Source organism: Podarcis muralis, chromosome 5 (genome assembly GCF_964188315.1).
Source record: "Podarcis muralis chromosome 5, rPodMur119.hap1.1, whole genome shotgun sequence".
Taxonomy (NCBI): Eukaryota; Metazoa; Chordata; class Lepidosauria; order Squamata; family Lacertidae; genus Podarcis; species Podarcis muralis.
The window spans coordinates 43,120,761-43,143,982 of record NC_135659.1 but is presented as its reverse complement, the minus strand read 5'-3'; the positions used below and the strand labels follow the sequence as shown (position 1 = coordinate 43,143,982).

The window sequence follows — 23,222 nt, the reverse complement described above, 5'->3', positions numbered from 1 at the left end:
ACAGTCATGCTGTTCACATGAAGACAAGAAGGTGGCACTGTTTGGTACATCCACACTCCCATGTTGATGAGCATAGGAGCACAAATGTATGGTTTGGGCTAGTGGCAGACCTGACTTTGCTACCAAGTGTACACTCAACATGGAGCTTCAGCCAGTTATAATCCCCTGAAAAGTGTTTACTTTACAAATGTGCCTTTGTGGCGTCTGTACTTTACAGCTTTAGTGTACTCTTCAAACATCCTTTGTAAGCAAGAATTGTCCTGAAAGGCAGTTAAAACTGAACAGATTGGTATGAAAAGAAGTAGTGGCATGTGAACTGCACCCATTCAGAATACAGAGAAGTGATATTTGAAATCACTGCAACTGAAATAGCAGAATATCAGGGACAGGGATGAAATACATGTGTTAATTGTCTACCGGCAGGGAACACAAGTTGTAGTAGTTTATACAATTGATTACAGCCCCGCTCCCAATTTGCCTTGAAATGACTGGGGTAGAATAGCATAATGACCATGTGATTTGCATAATTAATTACATAAATGAAACAAGTTTCATAATTTTACCACAGCAGACAGTGAGACAAATAATGTAGGTTTTGGTGGAAGACAAACTGCAGCAGAAGGTAAACAGTGCTGCGCGTGACCAATACAGGGCAGGGCAGAAAACAATGCCTTCGTACATCCCTAGTCCGAGCATACACTCAAAAATCTATACACCATTTCTGATCTTGACACTCTTTTCCAAAGGAATACCAGAAATGTACCAATACACCTAGTATTAAAACAAAAAAATTTCCTTCCAGTAGCACCTTAAAGACCAACTAAGTTAGTTCTTGGTATGAGCTTTCGTGTGCATGCACACTTCTTCAGATACACCCAACTAACTTAGTTGGTCTTTAAGGTGCTACTGGAAGGAATTTTTTTTGTTTTGACTATGGCAGACCAACACGGCTACCTATCTGTAACTGGAACCTAGTATTAAGTTTTCATAAACAGAAAAGTGTGTAAACAGGTAATCAGAAAAAGGAAAGACGAAAGACAAATGTACTATATGAAATTCTAAGAACAGTGATGACTGATAGCAGGCTCTACTCTGGGTACCACATTGCACTACATTTTGTTTCATTATACATTGGATAGCTCAATGAAAACATCAGTGTGGTGTGCAGGCAGCAGTAAGTCTATGTTAGGGATTATAAAGTAGAAGGCTAAAAATAAAAGTAGCCTGAAGGGTAAAATGCCTTTCTATAAATCTATGGTGCAGTTATATTTGGAATGCTATGTACAGTTCTGGTCACCCCATCTATAAAAGGGCATCTTAAGAGGCGGAAAAGACAGAAAAAGGCAACCAGATCATCAAGGGCTTGTGGCACATTCCTTAAGAGACAGGAATGGCTTACCCCCAGGATGTGGACCTTATTCCACACACACACACACACACACACACATTTCTGGTTTCCATAACCTACCAGTTTTGCTAGCAGCATCAGCAAAACTAAAAATATAGTATAACAGGCATGCATACCTCTCCACTCACCCCTGCCCCATGATACAGATGGGTTGTTCATTTGCTTAAGGGGGAGTGATAATCCTCTTCCTCATCTGATCATTCTGATCTGTAGGATGAGACTGTGTGCTTGTTTGGGGGGGGTATGTAAGAGTGTGCAATAGTTTCAGGTGGCCACACACGGAACTGGCATTGGTTGGCCAAGGGTGACTACAACTTTCGGGCAAAATAAGAAAAAAAAGATTAGCCACCCCTAGTGGGGTGTCTGTGTTTTAAACATGCTTTAAATGCATCGTTTGTACATAGTCTATGAGAGAAGCCAACCACATATTCTCAAATATGACAAAACGGGAGTGACTTAGCCTTGAAAACAAATGGGTACCACTCAGCCTTGAAAACAAATGCTGCCAAATCCAGAAAAATGTGCCTTGACACCCATTCAACCACACCTTAAAACAGCCTTCCACTTTCCGCCAGTGCCCTCCTGATGAGTTTTCCCTACAATTTCTATCAACCAACACATCCAGCAGCTAGAAAATTTGGGAGTTATAGTCCAAAATGTTGGGAAAGCACAAGGTTGGGGAAAGCTGCCTTAAAGGTCCTCACTCTAATTGCCTAAGGTTCTTCCAATAAAAGTAAACTATCAGAGGGAAATGGCATCCACGTCTACGGGTGATAGGCTGAGTTGAAAAACTGTGATGCTGTTGGTTTGTCAAGCTTCCTAGAACAGCTCTGAGGTGCTTTACAAAATTGCATGGCTGAAGTTACTCTGAATGTTCTGTGAAGGAATACCCTATAAATACAAATGAATGTACCTTCCTTTTTCAAGCAGTCTGATAACCTCCATGTGGTTCGGATATTAACTGGTCCTCTTACACACCCTTGCAAGGACAGAAAGCTATGCCATATAGGCTATGCATGTATGTGAGCTTGTTGCCCCCTAGTGGCTCTGCTACAGAAGTTGCAAACAGAACTACTCTCGGTGGTTCCTGAAGTCTGGGGCCAAAAAGAGTCTCTTTCATTTTGAGGGCTTTTCCACACCAAGGAGGCTAATTGTAACCATCTTGGTCATCAATCCCACCTTGAAGCCATTTTCCATTGTGAAAACAACCATCATTGTGCAGCTTTCCAGTATTTCTTATGGTTATTTTTCTTTTTTAAAAAGGTGAATATTTGACACAATATGGCTTCCTCAAGACTGTTCAGCTATCCATAGCCTTTCATTCCTTAACTGGAAGAATACCATTGGTGTACAGTGGCAAGGAGAAAATAATGCTTCTCATCGTTAATTAGATAATTATAACCTACCTTTCTTCTACTTTGGAACTCAAGATGGCCTACATGGGATTCCAAGGTAGACTTCCATCAAGTCAGTTCCCAGGTCTGTTTAGTTTTAGCAAAGTAGCTGTGTGTCCTTAGACCATGGTCTGGGGCTGAGCACCCTCAAGACTCTCTGTGCCATAATGATGAAAGGCACAGGTCATTCTTACAGTATAACAATGTGGAGGTTAGCAGTTTAGATCTTGAGTGTGTTAGATCAGTGGTTCCCAATTACTGAGGACCCCCTATTTTTCAAAAGCCAAGCCATGGACCCCCTACTTTTGAAAAATTTGATAACTCTATGGTAGTTACCTCTGCAAACCAATTTTTTGAATTGGCTTGAATTGGCTTTGAATAAGCAATTGATTTTAGGTATACTAAAAAAAACAGGCCATAAAATTTGTGATTTTACCATGCAAAAATTACAAAAAATTAGTTGGGGGGAGGCAAGGGATAGGGCCACGGACCCCCTGGGTGCATTCTGTGGCCCCCCGGGGGTCCCTGGACCCCTAATTGGGAACCACTGTGTTAGGTGTTTTCATTGTTCTCAGACACATACAAATGTTTTAATGCTCTGAGTAGCTGTGCAGGGCAGTAGAGAATACTTGTACTATGAGCTCTAAAGAGTGTAGTGCAAGCATGATGCAGTATTAACAGTGCCAGCAGGTAAATCGAGATTAAAATCCTTGCTGACCTGGGCTCAGTAACACTCTCTCATTCATAGGCTTGCTGTGAGTATAAATTTAGAGCAACCCCTGTAAATGCTGCCCTGAGAGCCTTGCAGCATACAAAGGGGAAAAAATATTTCTCTTGCTTAAAATATTTTTCCATTGTAAAGTGGAAAATGAAAATTTGTTCCATTAGAAATGTATATTTCTCCCTCCAAACCATGTCAAGTTTACATGGTCACCTACTGATTATTTACAGGACTGTCTTTTTATGCACGCACCTCCTGCTATATCTTTTTTTCATTACTCTGGTCCACACTGATAACTAATTTCATTCATTTGTACATTTCTGATGCCTGTTTGTTATATACTTTCCTTGCCTACAGCAAAGCTTGCTCGTGAATTCATCTGTAACTTCATACACTTCCGTGCTAATCAGAGAAAGTGTTCGTTTCCTAGGCTAGGAAAAGGGATCTCAAATTACATATTTAAAGATGCGTCTCAGCTCAGGGAGAATTAAAATCCCTCATTACTTTTAAAGGAGGCCAACACAACAACTAATAGCTACAACTAAATTCATTCACATCGTTAGTATTCAAGACTGTCCTTTGAACTCCGTCCTTTTGCTTACCAGGCTCACAGCTTGACCTTCCCAAGTCATTGGAATGGATGGATTTTATGGCTTTAGAAACAGCTTTTCATTCTTCTGTGTTCCTGTTGATAACAACCAAGTACAAGATTGGATTTCTCAACCCACAGGTGAAATATTGAAAAGAAATAATCATTTTAACCACCACTGTTTACTGGTGTTAAATAGACAATATTGTTTCTCCATAAGTCAGGGCCCAATGCAGACCTTTAGATGTATTGGCTTAAACAGAAAACACTTTTATCAGATTTAACTATAAGAATGATAATTGCATACATCTACTTCTAATTATTTTTTAGGGAAATCAATGATCAAGCTATTGCAATCTGGTAAAAATCTACATCTTTGCTCACAAAATCTTTCAGAAGAAAATAAATATTTACAGCATCCTCTAATATTCAAATCTCAGCATTTCAGATCTGTTGTTTTCATTAAGTGCTTCATCGTTTCACGGTTCAATAACATCTTTTGCCGCTTTATCCAGGCAATCAATGCTAACTGACTGTTTTTGCAGTATTCAAGTCCAAAAAATCAGTTACAATCCTCAGGCTACAATGCAAACTTTCTTTGCACCAGACTGGGCAGTTGGAGAGAGCTGGGTTGGGTGGATGTATCCCTTCACTGGCTGCCACTGGTGATGAGCTCCCCTGACACCCACCAAGAGGTCCAGAAGAAGTACTGCTTGACAGGATACCTGCCAACAGTAGCCCACAGAAGAATCTAAAACAGGAAATTCTGGGGGCTTAAGGGAGAGGGAGTAAGCCAGAAAGCAAGGGGCCTTCTCGGGAGTTGCACTCACCCTATGGAACGCCCTCCCATCAGATGTCAAGGAAATAAACAACTATCTGACTTTTAGAAGACATCTGAAGGCAACCCTGTATTGGGAAGTTTTTAGTGTTTGCTATTTTGCTATGTTTGAATGCAATGCAGCTGCTGGTGAGGCTGTGGCTTAGCTGCTCTGTTACCCTCTGCCAGCAGCTGGCCAGAGTTTGGACATTAGAAAACAGCAGGACTCTTGCATTTACCAATAAAATGTTGCACACAACAAGCTATTTTTTGAATATCCAGGCTTGCCTTCTCTTCCTTGAAGGATCTCTCTTTGACTGCAGTTTTAACATCCTGGTACAACCACCTGCAATGCAGGAATCTCAGCTAGCTAAAGCATCCATGGCAGATGACCACCTCCAAGGAAGGAGAGTCCACAACCTCCCGAGGGGAACTGTTCCACTGTTGAACAGTTCTTACTGTCAGAAAGTTCTTCCTGATATTTAGTTGGACTCTCCTGTCTTGTAACTGAATTCCATTGGTTTGGATCCTACCCTGAAGAGCAGGAGAAAACAAGCTTGCTCCATGTGCCATGTGCCAGCCCTTTCAGTATTTGTAGATGGCTATCATATCTCCTCTCGGTCTCCTCTTTTCCAGGCTAAACATACTAAACATCGTTTAATAGCTCTGCAATACAGCAGCACACAACCAAAAGGTATCACACTGGGTGTTCATGCCATGTCAGACTGCTAAATCAAATATCCAAATTCATGGATATTTGGATTCATGAGTGAGCTCACAGATGCCAACATTGAGTTTTGAGAGAAGAACATTAGAAGGCAGGAAGGTTTGGTCACTGGGGTAAGAGTTAGAATCAGCTGATAACTCCCAAGCAACAACAGCATTTTATTAGTGGCTTCTGCACAGTTAAATGTGCAAAAAGCACTGGTCTATGGCATATGAAAGAATAACACGTTTAATGAGTTCTCACTATGCCAAATTACTTTAGACTTGTCCTGCCCAGTTCATCCGGTTGCACCTAAGTGGATCTGATTTCCAATCAGAAAGCAAATGAGCACTTGACCTATATATTTCCTTTCATATTTATCCACACCCCAACTTCTGTTTGCAATGACTGCACAAGAACAATTCCTGGGGGGGTCTCCATTCATTTCAAAGAAACATAACTAGCAACAAACTCAGTGTAACATGGAATGGAGAGTTCTGCTCTTCTGTTGTAAAGGATGGAGAAATAATACACACCTGAGCTTCAGGGTTCAGAATATTGGTTTGGAAAAGTATTTTAAATAATAGGTTTACCTGGAGAAAGTAAATTGATGTAATTGCCATGTTAGCTTCCCCTCATGCAATATTCTGAGAATCTATAAATAAAGCAGCATAAATTCTGATCTGACACAGACCAGAGTAACACTACTCATATCAGTGGAGGTCTCCTGGATTTACACCACTTTCAGAAAGTAGCTTTTCTGTATTTAGCTTTAATTTAAAAATAAATGAATTTTCCACAACACTGACAGTATTGACCTTGCATATTATCCAAATAGAAATTTTTAATGAAACAAGAATAACACAAGAGTACATTTATAATAGATATGCAAATATTGGTCTTTTCTTAAAGGTCTCCCCATCTACACTCATGGGGCTTGCTTGCCTTACGTGGGAGGTGAACCCAGTGTGCATTTATTAAAGTGACAGCAAAAAAAAGGAGTTCATAGCTACAGTCAGAACATCAATTAGATTTTTTTTACAAAAAAAATTCTGCTTCTGGAGCTCTCTGTCTAAGAGAGATCATATATTAATTTGTCTCCTTCCTCCTCAGCCCAGTTTTAACTGCTGTCATTCCAAAGCAAATCCCTACCTTGGGTGGACAGATTAAAAACAACAACATATAGCCCTTCTACATTCTATAAGAATCATTCTACAGTGGTACCTCGGGTTACAAACTTAATTCATTCCAGAGGTCCGTTCTTAACCTGAAACTGTTCTAAACCTGAGGTACCACTTTAGCTAATGGGGCCTCCTGCTGCTGCCGTGCTGCCACCGCACGATTTCCGTTCTCACCCTGTGGCAAAGTTCATAACCTGAGGTACTACTTCCGGGTTAGCGGAGTTTGTAACCTGTAGCGCCCGTAACCTGAGGTGTTTGTAACCCAAGGTACCACTGTATGTGTCTTTATCTTCTGTTGTCAAGCATAATTAACATTCTATGTGCATGAGTAGGCTGGTTTACCAGGGATTGGTGGGGGGAGGGGCAGTGCAAGCACAAATAAATAAATAATCTAACTTCCCGTTAAGCTTTGTGGTAGCAAATTAGGATGAGTGTTCAATAAACAGATCCTCTGGAGGAGCCTTTTCTATTTAAAAGTGCTAGGGCAGCAGAGCCCTTTAAGCTACTTTCCTTGCACAGATCTAAATTATCAACATGCTTTTGACTCCCTCCTGCAAAATACTTTGAGTCTGGAGGCACCCTTGGGAGAAATGCTAGTGTACAATTAGCAACAGTTCTCTCCAAATGTTCAAATGGCAAGGGATGTATTTGCTTCTGCCTTGTTTTCCAACACCTACATTCCAGCCCCACCCCCCAAGAAGTAACCATCAGGGTCATCAGGGGTTAGCATTGTGAGGTATCTCCAGAGGCCCACACCCTAGCCCTACCCACTGGTGATCACTACTAACTCAACCTTGATGGCAACCATCAGGCCCAGACAAACAAGGTAAAGGACATGGTGCTTTAAATTGCAGGCATGTGCCTAGAAACACGACACAAAAGGTAATCCGGATGTGCCCTAAATTACTCTTGATGACCACAGATTTTCTTAGGGGAGGGGAGCAGCTCAATGTCAGAGCACCTGCCTTGAATGCAGAAAGTGCCAGGTTCAATCTCTAACACCTCCACATGAGACTGGGAGCATCTCCAGTCTGTGACCTCAGAGAGCTTCTGCCAATCAGTGTAAACAATACTGAGCTCCATGGACCAATGGTATAAAGGCAGCTCCCCATGTTCCTTAGCCCCACCAGCTTTCCTGACTGGTTGCCTTTGGTGACTAATTCCATTCTTTCTTTTCTCTTATACCTCTGCTTTGCTGTGTCTGTGTGCGTACACACTTAGATGTGCTCAAGCGATTAGCCTTGGGAATATTATGGTTTATATATTGAGTGGACATAATTGATTTGTTCTCAGATTATTTAATGGCAGCAGGTGGCAGCTCCCTAGCAAAGAACGGTACGCCAGCGACAAATTACTTTCTCATATGTTATGCTTGTTTCCTTCATTATGGAATGTACTTAAATGCAGCAAGGCAAAGTCAGATGAGGAAGCCGCAATTGATTTCATATACATTTGCCATGACCCTGTGACAGATTTTGTGAGCTGGTCTAGAGAATGGCCCATGACCAGGAAGAATGATTGTTGTAGTCTAAGAATACCAGGAGAACCTCAGTTCCCCAACCTGAATTTAGGATGTTGATTCTACACCCTCACCACACAGACACATCTTCTTACCTGCCTGACATTAGTAAGGCTCTGTGCTGGCTGAAGCTGACGGGAATTGGAGTCTAACAATATTTGGAGGTCTACAAGTTCCCCACCCGTGCTGTAGATTATGTGTATTAGCATACCCCTTAACTGTCCTGGGGAAAGGGGGCATCCTGTTTTTCCCTGCAAGAGCATGATGGCCATTTTGGACACCATGCTCCCAGACAGTTTGGAGACATGATATTGCACTGAAAAATAGCTTTTTGGGGAGCCACCATCTTGTGTGCCACCTCCAAATGCACATTTTGGGGCTGCCATGCTTGGGGGAAAAACATTTTTCTCCAGGGCCACAATCTTGCACAGGTCAAGTGACTCACATGGAAGTGCAGCCCCAGAAGATGGTTTTTCCATTCATCGCATTGGAGGGTATGTATCAGGTATTATCTGCAAATATTAGAAGAAGTTGGTCTCACTGTGTACCATGCCAATGGGTTAGGTATGGGGAAAGCACAAGTAGATTCAGAGAGAGGGGTCAGTATCCTGTACCCACTAATCACCAATCCAAACAGTAGCTAGAAAAGAGTTAAATTCATTCTCAGTCTTCCTTCCTCTGAGCTCTCTCTGGCATTTCCAAATCTGCTTCAGGCAGTTGGGGAGGTAGGGATTGCTGTAAAACAATTGCAGCAAACAGCATTGAAAAAAGGAGAGCATTTGCACATTTAAGGAGCTTGGGGAAATACCGTTCCTTGCTCCTGTGAAAATACTACATTTGATCTGAACATTGAAATGAGTGAATGTTCTGTACATCTCTTAACGTTGCCGCTTGTATTTCATAATCATTCTTCTGTGGTTCTCCTGGTTTAAGTCGTGAAACCAATATGAAGACATTTTCACACAGACAGGTGCAGTCTCAGCCTCAATCAATCATTCTGTAATTAGGAGCCTGTCAAGAAGGGCTAAATATATGTTCTGGGATTTCAGCACTGCTGCAAGCTTTGTGGATGCAAAAGTTTGCCAGGGAGGAAACTATGGAACAGCAGCATCTATAGACATCAGAGACAGAAATGCTAATTTGGCTTCTGCCTATTGTTGCATAGTAATTAAGTGCCAATCCTCACAACTTTCTGGGATGGCAGAAAATGGGCTGAAAATGATACTGACCGTTGTTTGGCTAATGTCCTCACTCAATACACTTTTGGGAAATAGGCATAGATGTACCAACTGATGACCTGCACTTGTGGTTAGGTGCACAAACTATTGCTTCACCACAAGGCAACCAATATGCTGGTTTGTTTCAAAACAACTTTCTGAGAAGATTCATCAGGCTACCACACACTCCTTTCAGCAGATTCCATATCTCCACCCCTTCCTTCTGAGTGGTCAAACAACAGTTTGGGGGAATAACAGCTGAGGGTGGGAGAGAGCAGCGACTGTAAAGCAAGAAGTTGTGAGCTTGGCCCATCATGCAGAGATCCAGAACTGGTGGTGCTGATGCTCAGAAGACAGTGAGGCCAACAGTAGATGGGAGCCGGAGCCAATGACAAGCAGAGTGAATGGCAGTTTTGCCTCGTCCTCCATCCTACTGAGTTCTATGATGGCAACATTCAGGAAGAGGAAGCTGACAGCCAATGTCAACCCCCTGGGCTGGATGTTAAGTAAGATGGTAGGCAGGTGGGAGTTGTCCGAGGCAGAGCGAGGCTGGTGGGACATTGCACAATGTGCCCTAATGCCTGAGATCCACAAGTGAAACAGTTCACTGGAGAAATCAGATGAGATGACACCCAGACCCCTAATACAGAATAGGAAGTGCCACATAAGAAAGTACAGGGCTCAGGGGAAAGAAACAGATACCTTGAGAGAATCCAAGCCAGGAATAGCAAACATTTGGCCATCCAGACATTCTTGTGCCCAGTAATCCCCAGCCAGAATGGACAGTGGCCAAGGATGATGGAAGTTTTAGTCCAGCAACATCTGCACTACATTGGGAGGGCCACAGCTTTTAACTCAGGTTTCCCACACAACCCTCCAGATTTTCAAGGGGCAGATGGAACCGTGTAGGACAAATTGGTTAAAATCACTCCCCTCTCCACTTCCAACAGTGGAGAAATCCCATGAGCAGAGTTCCCCTTGTGGAATCTCTGGATCCAAACCACTGGCTTTGAATGGATTTGTGAATGTTAACCATCCATTGTACATGGCTTTCCTTTGTTGTGTCTAAGTGAGCAGCAAAATAAACTTCTCTTTCTGTAAGAAAACTTACAATAGATCTGTGGCTGTGATTGGATTCTAGCAAAAGGGTCTCCCTTCAGTAATCAGCACCTCTTTTGTTGAATGCACAGGATGAAAGTTGGTTAAGTCTACAGCCAGAAAAGGAAATGTAAAGAATACAATTGAATTAAGAGTGTTATTAAATACAGGGGGAAGTTATCTAGCATCTGCTTAATTGTAACTCCTCTTAGCAGGTAATATCAATGATCCATCAATCAGAGAAAGGGGGGCTTGGAGGAAAGCATGGAAGAGGGGATAAGAAAATCAATATGCAGTAGACGCGGTGGACTAATAGAAAATCAGTATCTGTGGTGCTGCTGCTCACTCACTTGAGATGCCAACACTTTCTAACAAGAGTTTCTGCAAGTGAGTGCCAGGCTGCTGCTGTGCTGGGGCAGACAGCAATAAGTGGCCACCGTTCCTGACCAGTAATGGAGGAGAAATTCAGGTAAGGAACAGTCCAGCTCTATGATTCTATTGGTCATGGTGCTCAACACACTTCCCCAAGAGGCATTATATTTCACCATGCAATATTTTGGAAATATGAAAACAGGAGAAGTGTGGCATGATAAGGAAAAGAACAGGAGACTGTGCTTTCTTAATGCAAGAAAGCTGTTATACTTGCACACAAACAACAGGTGCAATGGTTACAGGGCCTGATGAAATGTAGCTTATGTCTTCAGCAGCCCTAGGGTAAATGGCTGTTTTTCAGAAAGACATGGTTCAGTGGCAGAGCACATGCTGTGCCTGCCAAACATGGTGGCTTCATTCCCTGGTATCTTCAGACAGACTGGGAAAGAAGGCTGCTCTCTGAACCTGGAGAGCCATTTCCAGTCAGTATGAAGCTAGATGGACTAATGGCATGACTTGAAGGCAACTTCCTGCATTTCCAGTTATATACACTCTTAAGACAAAGTCACGTGTCACCTATAGTTGAGCACAATTAGGCTCAAGCGACGCTACAGTAATAAACCGCTTGTGTGGGAAATGGCTTTGCCAACGATAGAAGACGTGATAGGTTATTATAAGGTGGCCTTCCCCAGTAAGGTGCACTCCAGTCCCTGACTGCATGGTCAATGGTCAGGGCTTGTGGGAGCAGTGCTGCTCAACATCTAGAGCAGTGTTTCCCAACCTTGGGCCTCCAGCTGTTTTTGGACTACAACTCCCATCATCCCTAGCTAGCAAGACCAGTGGTCAGGGATGATGGGAATTGTAGTTCAAAAACAGCTGGAGGCCCAAGGTTGGGAAACACTGATCTAGAGGGTACAAGTTCAGGAAGGCTGTTCTACAGCAGGCTGTTGGCCTTTTAGCACCCGTGATTCTCTATAGTTGTTGAAATCCTTCCAACAATCTACCGGCTCCTAATAATGGTTTATAAATAACACCTTTATAGGAAATATGTCCTTCATACACTGAAAATAATGAATATGCATTTTCCTTTCTTTTCCCAGCTCCCATCTGCAGGGAACATATGCCACGCACAGCCATTCCAAAAGATCAGAAGAAGGTCTAAAGTACACAAGCTATAAAATATGCAGACTACGTCCTCACACAGAAAAATCACATTCCTAAACGGGAGGGGAGAGGGGGTGAGGAGCCACTTTGCTGTTAATGAGGGTTTAATTAATTGTCAGCTTGGCTCAGTCATTGAGGGCTTTCACCTCTGTCCCAGAATGTCATGGTTGCCAGGCCTACATTGGGGTCTGAATTCATTGCCAGTGCTGACACTGCAGTCTTACATTAGAGGTCCCAACCTTCCTATAAAGTGCTTCAGCTGTAAGGGTCTTCTGGTCTCCAATGGCAACTCCAGCTGGTAGATGAAATGATGCTGGCTGGCACTTTTCAGACAGAGTACAGATGGAGCCACTTTCTCTCCCTCTCCCTCTCTACATAAACCCTGTCCAATGAGAATAAACTAGGTTCTAAAAGGAACCACAGCTGTGTGCTAGCACATCATAACAGGGTGCATGAGTGAAGTGGGGCAATGGACAGAGAATTGTGTTTGATCAAAGAAGGTTCAACTCCCACTGCTCAGCCATGGGTGGCCCTGAAGCAAGTCAATGTCTGTCCAACGGTGCTTCATATGTTAGCGATCATCTCCAAAATGCATGAAGGCATCGGCTTGTGAGAGTCATCACAAGAATGAAAATCAGACACCAGTATTTAGAATATATATACAACCTTTGCACATAAAGCCTGAACACAGAATAGAAGGGCTTGCAGCATTAACACTTCAATATATCTTGCCTATCCAAGCCACAGCCCAGAGCAAGACAAGCCTTTGTGTTTCCAGCTTCCAGTAGTAACCAAAACTCTCTCTCTTACACAAACACACAGACCACCTCCTACCTGTTCTCCATCCTAGGATGATATGTCAAGCCAGGTGAGGGGGCAATGCATACCACATTAAGACGTGTCCTTACAAACAGACTGCTTTGACTTTTTAAACAGATTCTTCTACTAGATTCTGTAACTTCACTAGATACAGAATCACAGGCCAGGAAATCATGCAGAATAACACACACACCCAATAACATATACAGTGGTACCTCGGGTTACGGACTTAATTTGTTCCGGAGGTCCGTTCTTAACCTGAAACTGTTCTTAACCTGAGGTACCACTTTAGCTAATAGAGCCTCCCACTGCCGCCACCACACAATTTTTGTTCTCATCCTGAGGTAAAGTTTTTAACCCAAGGCACTACTTCCAGGTGAGCGGAGTCTGTAACCTGAATTGTTTGTAACCCTAGGAACCACTGTAGCAGTATTATTTCCATAGTTCCATCATGCCCCATTGCTGCATTTTCCATGTGTATGCTTCTCTGCTATGATGAGGCACCAACAACAAAAGAGGCCTCCTATTCAATATCCCCTAATTTAGTATCCTAGTTCAGTATCTCCTAGTTAAGATTCTCCCTGCCCCCACGGCAGTGTAGAGGGTAACCTTTGATAAGAGGAAGTATGACTGACACACTTGCACAAGACTGACATCATGTCTTATTTTACTTGTGAGAGCAACTTTTAACTTCAGCCTCTAAAAATGACTTACAATCTTATTCCAAGATCATTTTCGACAATATTGGTTGCTAGCAAGCTCTTGCTGCTGCTTTTGCATTGGCTTCCCTTTCACCAGCCTGGTTTAGGGCCAGCTGATACATCTATTTAAAACTGTTGTATCCAGCAAACACAAGCATGATGGGTGAGCTACCAAAGAGTAATAGCAGCCGCCATTCCATCAGCCCATAGTAGGCAGGGTGCACAAGGACTACTGGGCCACTTCACCTGCTCAGCTAAGAGGCCAGCAACTTTTAGCTCCTCCTCTCATTGAACTCTTTACATTAATAAAGAAACAACGATTTGAAAGCACTAGAAACATACAACAGCAGATGGTGCCAGAAAGCAGGAAATTTTTATACGCAGTTTTCCATAGGGTTCCCCCCCCCCTTTTTGTTATAACAATCTAATTTCTGACTTATTTATACCATTTTTCCCTATGTGTAGATCCACCTTGGGTGAGGTCTCGGAGCTTACAGATCAGTAATAACTTCTCCAGACAAGTCGCACCACCGAGGTGACCTCCTGGGTTATAGCTGTTTCTCTTAAAGGATAGTTAGTTGATAATGTATACATTGCATTGAGCATCATCCCTGGAGAAGTGAGCATCATGCTGATGGGGGGGGGGGGATGACACAGTTCACTCTCTTTCATACGGACTTTTAGGGGCCCAGGACAGGCTAAGGTCAATCCGAAAACCACCTGATCCACAAAGGGAAGTAGTGGACATATTTATCTGCTGGTAGATTTATGCCCAAAATGTCATGGTTTGTTATTTTTAAGTTCACTCTGATACAAATGAATGATGGTCTATCATGCTGATTTGTAGAGCAAGGTAGTCCTAACATCACTACATTCGACATCAGCTTCCTACACTTAGTGAGGCTTAGCAAGGGAAAAAGCTGTATAAAATGGATGGCTACATAACATTTAGTACAGAAGATGCTTCTGGATGACAGCTTTAAGAGTATAGTGCCACAGGAGGGAGGAAAAAGCTCTTTGTTTGGTCTCCTGTTAATATTGGTGTAAATAAAATGCCTTGCATTCCTCTATATAAATTTAATTAGATTTATTTCTGAGATATTGTGTTCCCTTTTTATTTGGTGTGCTGGACTTAGTGCTCTGCTACCATAAAGATATTGAAAAGATGCCATCCAGATTATGAAATAACACGTAAGAAATTTAAGAAAGCTAGCTTCACTGAGGTAGATTTTTATTTTTCAATAAATCACCACAAATCTTTAGATAACAATTTTTACAGGCTAAAAGGGCTGGAGAGATAAATTTAAGTCACTGTGAAATGTCTCCCCATTTCCCTGACAGCACAACTTTTTAACAGGAAAAAGTAGGCATACCTCCACCAAAGGTACACTGTGCTCAGCTCTTGACTGCACTGTAATAAGATATGGAGGTTTTACAGTGCACCTAAGGTACGAGCTATTATTTCCTGAATCTGCAGTCCAAAAGAACTTTTTCAGTGACTTTCTCTCACCTCCTGCTCTGTAAGGGATACTTAACTTCACCCATTATGTTTTTTCAGGGGGGATGCCTAACATTTTAAAGGTACAAAATGTAACTAAGACAAATGTGTGTCAAAACATGTGGTACCTGCAAGTCTACCAAATCACAGAATGAGGGAGGCCACACTTACCTTTCCTCTGTGCTTTCAGTCGGAGCAAATGGTAATCCACACAAAACCCGAAGTGCCATTTGCTTCGATTTGCAGGGGAAACTACAGAGCGGGAAAAGTGGGGTGAACTCAGACACAGAGCTTTAAAGTGTGGACCTGTGGGCCTTGAAAGAGTGGAGCAAAAGGTGAGGATAAGCCCTGAGCACCCGTGAAGCTGAATTAGAGCACTGGTCTATTAGAGCATCTAGGTCACCATTGTCTTCCACCAGGGATGGGGAAACCTGTGATCCTCCAGTTGTTGTTGGACTACAGCTCTCATCGGCCTCCACCTGCAAGGCCAGTTGCTAGGGATCATGCAAGTTGCAGTCCAACAACATCTTGGAGGCCACATGTTTCCCATCCCTGGCCTACACTGACTGGCAGTGGCTCCTGGAGGCATCACTCTGGAGGCTTTCTCAACTCTGCCTAGCAATCATTGGGTTCTAAACCAACAGCTTGACATGACTTGCTCTGTGGAGAGATGGAGGCAAGGAGTGTTACCATTGCATACAAGGAGGGGAAGGGACTTTAGGGTTCCGGCAGGCTGCAGTGGGAGCCCAAGTGCAATGAAGTACTCACCTGTTTCAAAGTGGGCAAGATCTCAGATATTTGCAGTGACTTGAGAGCCTAAGGTTCAGGGTGGGCTGCAGACCAAGGTTCTTCAAAGGTTCTTCAAATTTTCTGCACTGTCAGATGCCCTCAGATTTCTAGAGGATAAGAATGCCTCTTGTCAACAACCAGGAGAAATGTGATGGCGGGATCATAAAATGCTGCCTCATACTGAGTCAGATCATTGGTCCATCTAGCTGCATATTGTGTATACTGACTGGCTGCAGCTCTCAGGACTTCAGACAGGAGATGTTTCCAGTTCTTTTGAAATGCGGAGGATGGAACTTGAGTCCTTCTGTATGCAGCTCAGATGCTCTACCACTGAACTACAGCCCTCCCCCTATACGTTCAGAGAATAAGCAGATCTGTCTGGGTAGTTAGTATGCAAGGTAGTTCTACAAAATGAATGTAGCTATGAAGGATGTGTTCCCTTGCAATGAGGGAGAAGTTTGTATGTTTGTCAGGACAGCCTTTTAGACAGGAGGTTAACTTTCATGGAATGTTCAGATTCCACTGAGGACAAGGAAACCTAGAAATGCCCTTAAATCATGTCTTGAATTAAGATGCTTTCTTGACCCAGAGGCTGGTTTTTAGTGTTTGTAACATGGCATCTGCTTAGTATGAAACATGCAACACCTGTTTAATGAGACGAGTATGGAGTTGCATTGCCTCATGAATTCTAACTGTTTTCAACTTGCAATTATGCAAGGGAAATTTCCATAGCAACTTAGTTTCTTGACCTCCTGGACTGAATTCATAGGAGTGCGATCAACAGTAGCTTTGTCAGAAAATAGATTGGGAGACCATCTGTTGAAGCAACTGACTACCCCATCTGGCCAGCGGCTGCCTTACTACCCTTTCCATTCCCTCGGGCTGGAGACCTGGAAAAGGAGGGATGTATACATTTGGCTCCTTTGAACCACCTGATGACAGCAAAAACTAGAGTGGACATTTAACGGCTCTGGAGGATGAAGTGAGCATGTTCTCCCTCAGGCTTGCATTAATGAGATAAGGCAGGGAGTGAAATTAGAAAATATAATCATGCATTGCCTCATAGTTTGCAATTACAGCTACAAGATTTGGCAACGTAACATATTCAAATGATAAATAGGGTGTAAAGATCCTGTGTGTACACTGAACCATATATTCCTTAGTGGGTCAGTTATCAGGACTGGGGTGATGGTCATTACCTTGCTTCTGTTATTATGATGAAGAAGCTGTCCAGCAATGCTATATCTTGTTATGAGGTGCACAAGCCAGAACTCCTTGGATTTCCAAAAGCTTTTATACCGTTTACTGTAACCATCAATCCTCTCTATTCTCAGAATTAGATGGCTTTGTTGGATATATCCAAGTTATAAGCTCAACCACGGCCATACAATAGCCCCTTTACAGGCAACCACTTCAAAAGATGAAGAAGGATTGTCAGATCGACATCCCCAGATATAAGGGCCACTGCAAAGTATAACCCTGGAGCTTCAGCCTCTGCTTGATGTAGTGCTGAGGAGTTGGTTTGTTCAATAATAAAGGCTATCCATTACTTCTATGGAGCCGTAATGTTTAGGAAAGGGGGGCATTCCTTTAAAACAAAGGGTTGTCTGGTAATAGGCAGTAGAAGTAATGTCCAGGCTTATACTGCAGAAAATAAAAAGGTATACGAAAGAAAAGAATGGCATTTAAATGCATCCAAGAGCTATTGTGTTTTTGCTTGTGTGTTGCTGTGCTCCCCACCCCATAGCCATCTGTCTTAACTTTCTGTATATTTTCATCTGCTCATCATTAAGCTTGAGACCTTAAAGTGTTTTCTGTAGTGAAAGGCAACACCCACACCACACCACCTTGTTTCCCAGTCGCTATCAGAAATAATTAAGGGAATTAATATCAAATCAGGGAAGCCATCTTATGTAGCTGAAGAAATAATCCAGCCCCTAAATTAGGTCTGGTGTGGATCAGCCTCTGGACTTGCTTCTTTCCATTCCCAAAGTTACCTGAATAAAACATGAGTGAGGGAAAGCTGGTAGGAGGTTCCACAGTGAAACCTTTGTTAGGTTTTAAATGTCGATATGATGCCATGTACCATATCTATTTTCTGTGGTTGGTTGACTGCTTTTGGGACTGAAGTGGTTTGCTCTGAAGTACCCAGCACATTGGTGGACTGAATAGAAGTTTGAACTGGCTGACTACAAAGTTTGCAAACAGCAATTGTCTAATTTTTTCTTTGGATTCAGAAATCTGCATTGTTCATATGTTAAAACCAAGTACTTATGCATTTAGTTCTTTGTGGGCAATTGCTGTGTTGCTTTACAGAAGTATGGTTCAAGAAAATTTGTTCATTTTAACTATTTGCAGGTTGTTACTATTATTTATTTAACTTATTAGTCGCTTTGCATTAGCATCTCAAAGCAACTTATAAACTATAACGTGCAAAAACCAAAATAATTCAAAGCAAAGCACAATATGAGACAATTAAACTACAAAATGTCTTCACCTAGCACTGAAAAAATATCCCTGGAGAGAGCCTTCCGTAGAGGAAATGGTTTAGAACTCAAACATACCAATAAAAACATGAGATGGAGATGAGTGCTGCAGAAAAGCATCTGATAGAATCATAGAATTGTAGAGCTGGAAGGAAGCCCAACCTACAATGCAGGATTCTCAACTAAGGTATCCAAGACAGATAGCCATCCAACCTGTGAACAACACTGTTGAACAGCTCTTATTGTCAGAAAGTTCTTCCTGATGTTTAGTTTTATTATGTTTTTATATTCTGCTAGAAGCTGCCCACAGCGGCTGGGGAAACCCATCCAGATAGGCAGAGTATAAATAAAACAACAACAACAATAATTATGAATATCCTTTCTTGTAACATAATTCCCTTGGTTTGGGACCTACCATGTGGAGCAGGAGAAAACAAGCTTGCTCCATCTGCCATGTGGCAGCTTTTTAGATATTTGGAGGTGGCTATCATATCTCCTCTCTGTCTCCTCTTTTCCTGGCTACACTTAGCCAACATCCTTAACCGTTCCTCATCAGACTTGTTTTCCAAATCATGTTGGTTGCCTTTCTCTGCACACATTCTAGCTTGTCAATATCATTCTTAAATAGTAGTGCCCAGAGCTAGACATAGTACTCCAGGTGTGGTCTGACCAAGGCAGAATAGAGTGAGACTATTACTTCCCTTGATCAGGACGCTATACTTCTGTTGATGCAACCTAGCATTAGGGGTTTTTTTCCTGCTGCATCACAATGGTAAGCTTGTGGTCTATGAAGACCCTTAGATCTTTTTCTGGCAAGACCAACTTAAATTTGGGCAGCTGGTTCTTCCTGCCTAAGTATAGAACCTTACATATGTAACAGCTATAGTTTAAGATCATTTAATGAGAGGAAGCCAAGTGAAATGCTCAGCACTCTGTTAAGGAGGAGGAGCAGCAGTGTTCTCATGACAACATTCTCAAAATGAGCAGATTGCTGCTCCCATGCACTCCAGTCTGACTTCCAGATTGCAGTGTTCCCATCCTCAACAGGGTGCAAAGAAGGTCCTTTTCTCAGATGGCTCCCCCAGTGCATACCAACAAGGCACAGAAATTGCCAAAGCTATCGAGATTTCTTTACGGTAGCCAGTTATTGCACAGAAAGTTTGCTAAGATGCATTTCCACTAGAACAGCAAAGAAAATGTTTTCCGCTCAGAATTGCTTTGCACATTTCTGTTCCTGACAAGTATTAATAGAACCACATGTAAATGTCTGTTTTGTTTTAGAATTAAATGTGCCAGAAAGCCAGTATTAGCTTCCCAGCAAGTCTCCACCCCCTCATCTGTATAATAAAGTTTATTATAAATTAAAATTTAACAAAGCTGATAAAATATATGTAAATTTATATAAAGCTATATCGTAATTCAATGATCCTAGATCTAAAACAAGTCAATAAAATAGTACAGTAAGTGAAGTGAGGTGTAAATATACAATCATACCACAGAAAACTCTTAGACATGAAAATATCCATACCTCACTTTCATAAAATAAATAAATGGTAAGCTTAAAAAAAATCTCACTTTTCATCTACCACCCCTCTATCACAGGTGTGGAAACTGTAGTTTGAAACAGATACTGTAGTTTGGAAAAGATACTAAGAGTTTTCTATTAGGAATTCTGTTCCAATTCTTTCCCCAGCGAAGACTTGCACACCATATATAAGTGAGATACCTTTAAGCCAGTTAAAGCTTAGAGCCAAAAACAAAGAAGTGTAGTGGCCATGGATGGGTGGGTGACACAGGGATAGGCTGTTGTCCTCCATGGCCAATGTTGTTCAGACAAACTAAAAAGAAAGCAGTAGGTCTGCTGAATTTATTGCAGACAGGAGTGGCTGCCTGGTATCACCTGACTGCCAGGTCCAGAACATACTGGGAACTGGCTATATCCTCTCCTGAACTGTCTGCTGCAGTTCTTTCCTCTGAGCAGCAGTCACATTGGTACAGGAAATCAGTCTCTAATGCCACCATGCTTGGCAATACTAGCACTACTCATTTGGCAGTCTACTGCACCTTGGCAGTACTATGGCTGCTGCTTATATTGTTAATTTTCTATGCATCAATAAATGCCAAGACGTCCAGGATACGACAACTGCAGTGCTGCAGTTGCTTTGTCCTAGATGTCTTGGCATAATTTCATTTATGGTAGTGTAGGAAATGAACAATATAAGCAGCAGACATAGTCAAATACATGTGCACAGCATGGTCAGTGCTTTTAATTTGAAATAATCAGCTGCCCGTTATAACCACACACAAGATGCTACTTAATGCTATACTATGTACTATTTAAAAAACAGCAGCTCAACATGACCTAGAGTCCCCTGGAACTCTTAAGTGCTTACCACCCCATCACAAACAAAGCCATACTGTCTGCCATTGCTTTTATTACTGCATAAACCCATTAGTTCCAAATATGTGGCTCCAGTAATGACAGTATACCGCCATGGATGCTGCAATACAATTGGGTTAAAATATTCATTACAATAAGTATTAAGCAACCTAAATTTAGTGCATCAAATAAGATTGGCAATTAGGGCTAATTTGAATGAAATACTTAATATACTGTGATTAATGTGTTCTCTGCATTTTTATTCAGTTAAAGTTAATGGAAATTACTTATGCTGATAAATAATTCCATCGAAGTGCTCTTAAACGTGGAGCATAACAGGTGTCGTCCATGTTCTTGCCACTGCTGTTGTCCTGGGGATGTGCTGTTAATTTGCCATTAGTAATTTATGCTGCATCTTCTTATCTTTGTATTATTCATTTTCTGCTTAAACATCAGGCAAGCAGTCCCTGCAGGGAAGAGATTAAAGACAGATACAAGTGAGGAAATATTTTTTTCTTGCCCCACCTTGCAGAACTCAACAAGAGAGCATGAAAGGGCACTTAACGCTGATTGACAGCAGCAAAGAGGGACTTCAGCCACTTCCTAAACATAGTGTGCATTCATTAGCAGAGCCTAATTCAGAGCTTATTCTCTGAATGGTTTTACCTCATATGATACAAACTTGTGCTCTTAAGTTCCTAGGTGGTCACAAAAGTCAGCAATTTTGAGCCACTCCAAAAGTTGCCATTTTTTTTGTGCCAGTGGGCACATCTGGGATTTTAAACAACTGCTCTGGCTGCCAGTCACAAAATGGCGGCCATGTGGGTGGGCAACATGCCATAATACAACATGGCTGTTGTGGGGCATGCCATGACACAAAATGGCTGCCACAAGCAAAAGAGCCCAAAAAAGAGACAAGGTTCCAAAATAGTCCAGACATGCCCCCCTCCCCTACCATCAGCTACCCCATCAAGGGTGGGGAGAGGTAACTACACCACCACACTCATCCACAGCTGAGAGGGTGGGGGTCCAATGCTTGCTTCCAACAATATGAGAAAATGTTTAAGGGGTGTGTTTAGGGTAAGGGTGGCTGAGCCAGTGCAAACAGGAACTGGGCAGGAAAAGATAAGAGTCTCTCTCATGAATTGTGGATTTTTGAGGGAATATTTACTGAGACCTATCATGGTCAATGCATGTTGTGGAGGGTGGGGTGATTTTTTTATATAAAAAAAATCAATCCTCCTGTCAGACTGGGAATATCCCCTCCCTCACCCAGGTTAGGATATTCCACCATTCTTCAGCAGAGTTTCTTTTCTTTCAGCAAAGTAAGCCCATGTCAAACAAAGCTTTAATTATACAAATTGTAGCACAGTATCATACTGTCTGAGAGAAACTAAAACAACATCATGAGGCAAGAATGACAGTTGGCCTCTCTAACTGAACACCCGAAGGGAGGGGCTGATTCCAGAGCACAACACAAAAGCCCCGCCCACCAGATGCCAGACGTTTTACTATTCAAATAAGGCCCCAGTGTTTTTCTTACAATGCAGGAGGTACTACTGGCAGAGGTGGATTTAGGGCAGCACAACTGTTTCTGCTGCACTCGGTGCCATGCTTAGGGGGGCTGCATGGTATCACAACTATGCCATCGTGAATTGAACAGAGTGGAGGGTGGGGGGTGCCAAACTTTGGGCTTACATAGGATGCTGCTGAAATTTGAAAGACCAAAATCTGCCCCTGCTGCTAGGCACACTGGCACCCACAGCAGCTATCGCCATGACCCCTGAATTACAATGAGTAACCAATGATCTCTGTAAAACAGTTTCATATGTTTACAGAGAAATTGAGTGATCATGATTAGATTTGAGGAAGAAATGGCTAAAGATTTTTAGACCATCAAGAAAAAACCAGTTTAGACATAAATGTAAGATGCTTGTCTTACCAAAGATTCTTCTGGTTTTGCATATTTCAGACATATTGTACTCAGGATGAGCCCTTCTAGCCACATATATTTGGCTGATTTCTTGCTTCCAAAATGAAATATGAACAGGGAACTCTGAGATAAGCACACAGACACAAAGTCAAGACAGCCAAGCGAGTGCATTTTTTTTAATGACTGCTTAAGGTAAAAGCAGAACTTCTAAGTTTAAAAATAGTTAACACATCACAGTTGCCATAAATAAGATGCTGGGTGGGAAGGGAGAAGCCATTAGCCTGATAGTGTCCTTCAAGGCTAGGCAGCAGATGGTTGGAAGAATCCTCTGGATTATCAAGTCTAGCTTTAGGGCTTCCTTTTCTCCTGAGATTCATTTAAGCCTTTTAAAAATATATTCACAGGATGTTTGACAGTCGATGACAGAATA

General features: G+C 42.2%; 1 long non-coding RNA gene across 3 annotated transcripts in view; it reads right to left on the bottom strand.

Annotated features, from left to right (window-relative positions):
• Positions 1 to 22,329, bottom strand: part of LOC114598935 (uncharacterized) — a 35,147-nt gene extending 12,818 nt beyond the window's left edge. Inside the window, exons 1-6 of one of the 3 annotated variants that reach the window (XR_003707205.2) lie at positions 22,132 to 22,329; positions 21,147 to 21,326; positions 15,973 to 16,100; positions 15,376 to 15,456; positions 4,126 to 4,208; positions 2,804 to 2,959 (exon numbers count right to left, since the gene is read on the bottom strand). This is a non-coding gene — a long non-coding RNA (uncharacterized LOC114598935). Of the gene's footprint in view, positions 1 to 2,803; positions 2,960 to 4,125; positions 4,209 to 15,375; positions 15,457 to 15,972; positions 16,101 to 21,146; positions 21,327 to 22,131 lie in introns of those variants that run through there. The other 2 variants (XR_013392915.1, XR_013392916.1) reach the window with 2 other exon arrangements.
• Positions 22,330 to 23,222: the final 893 nt, after the last annotated feature.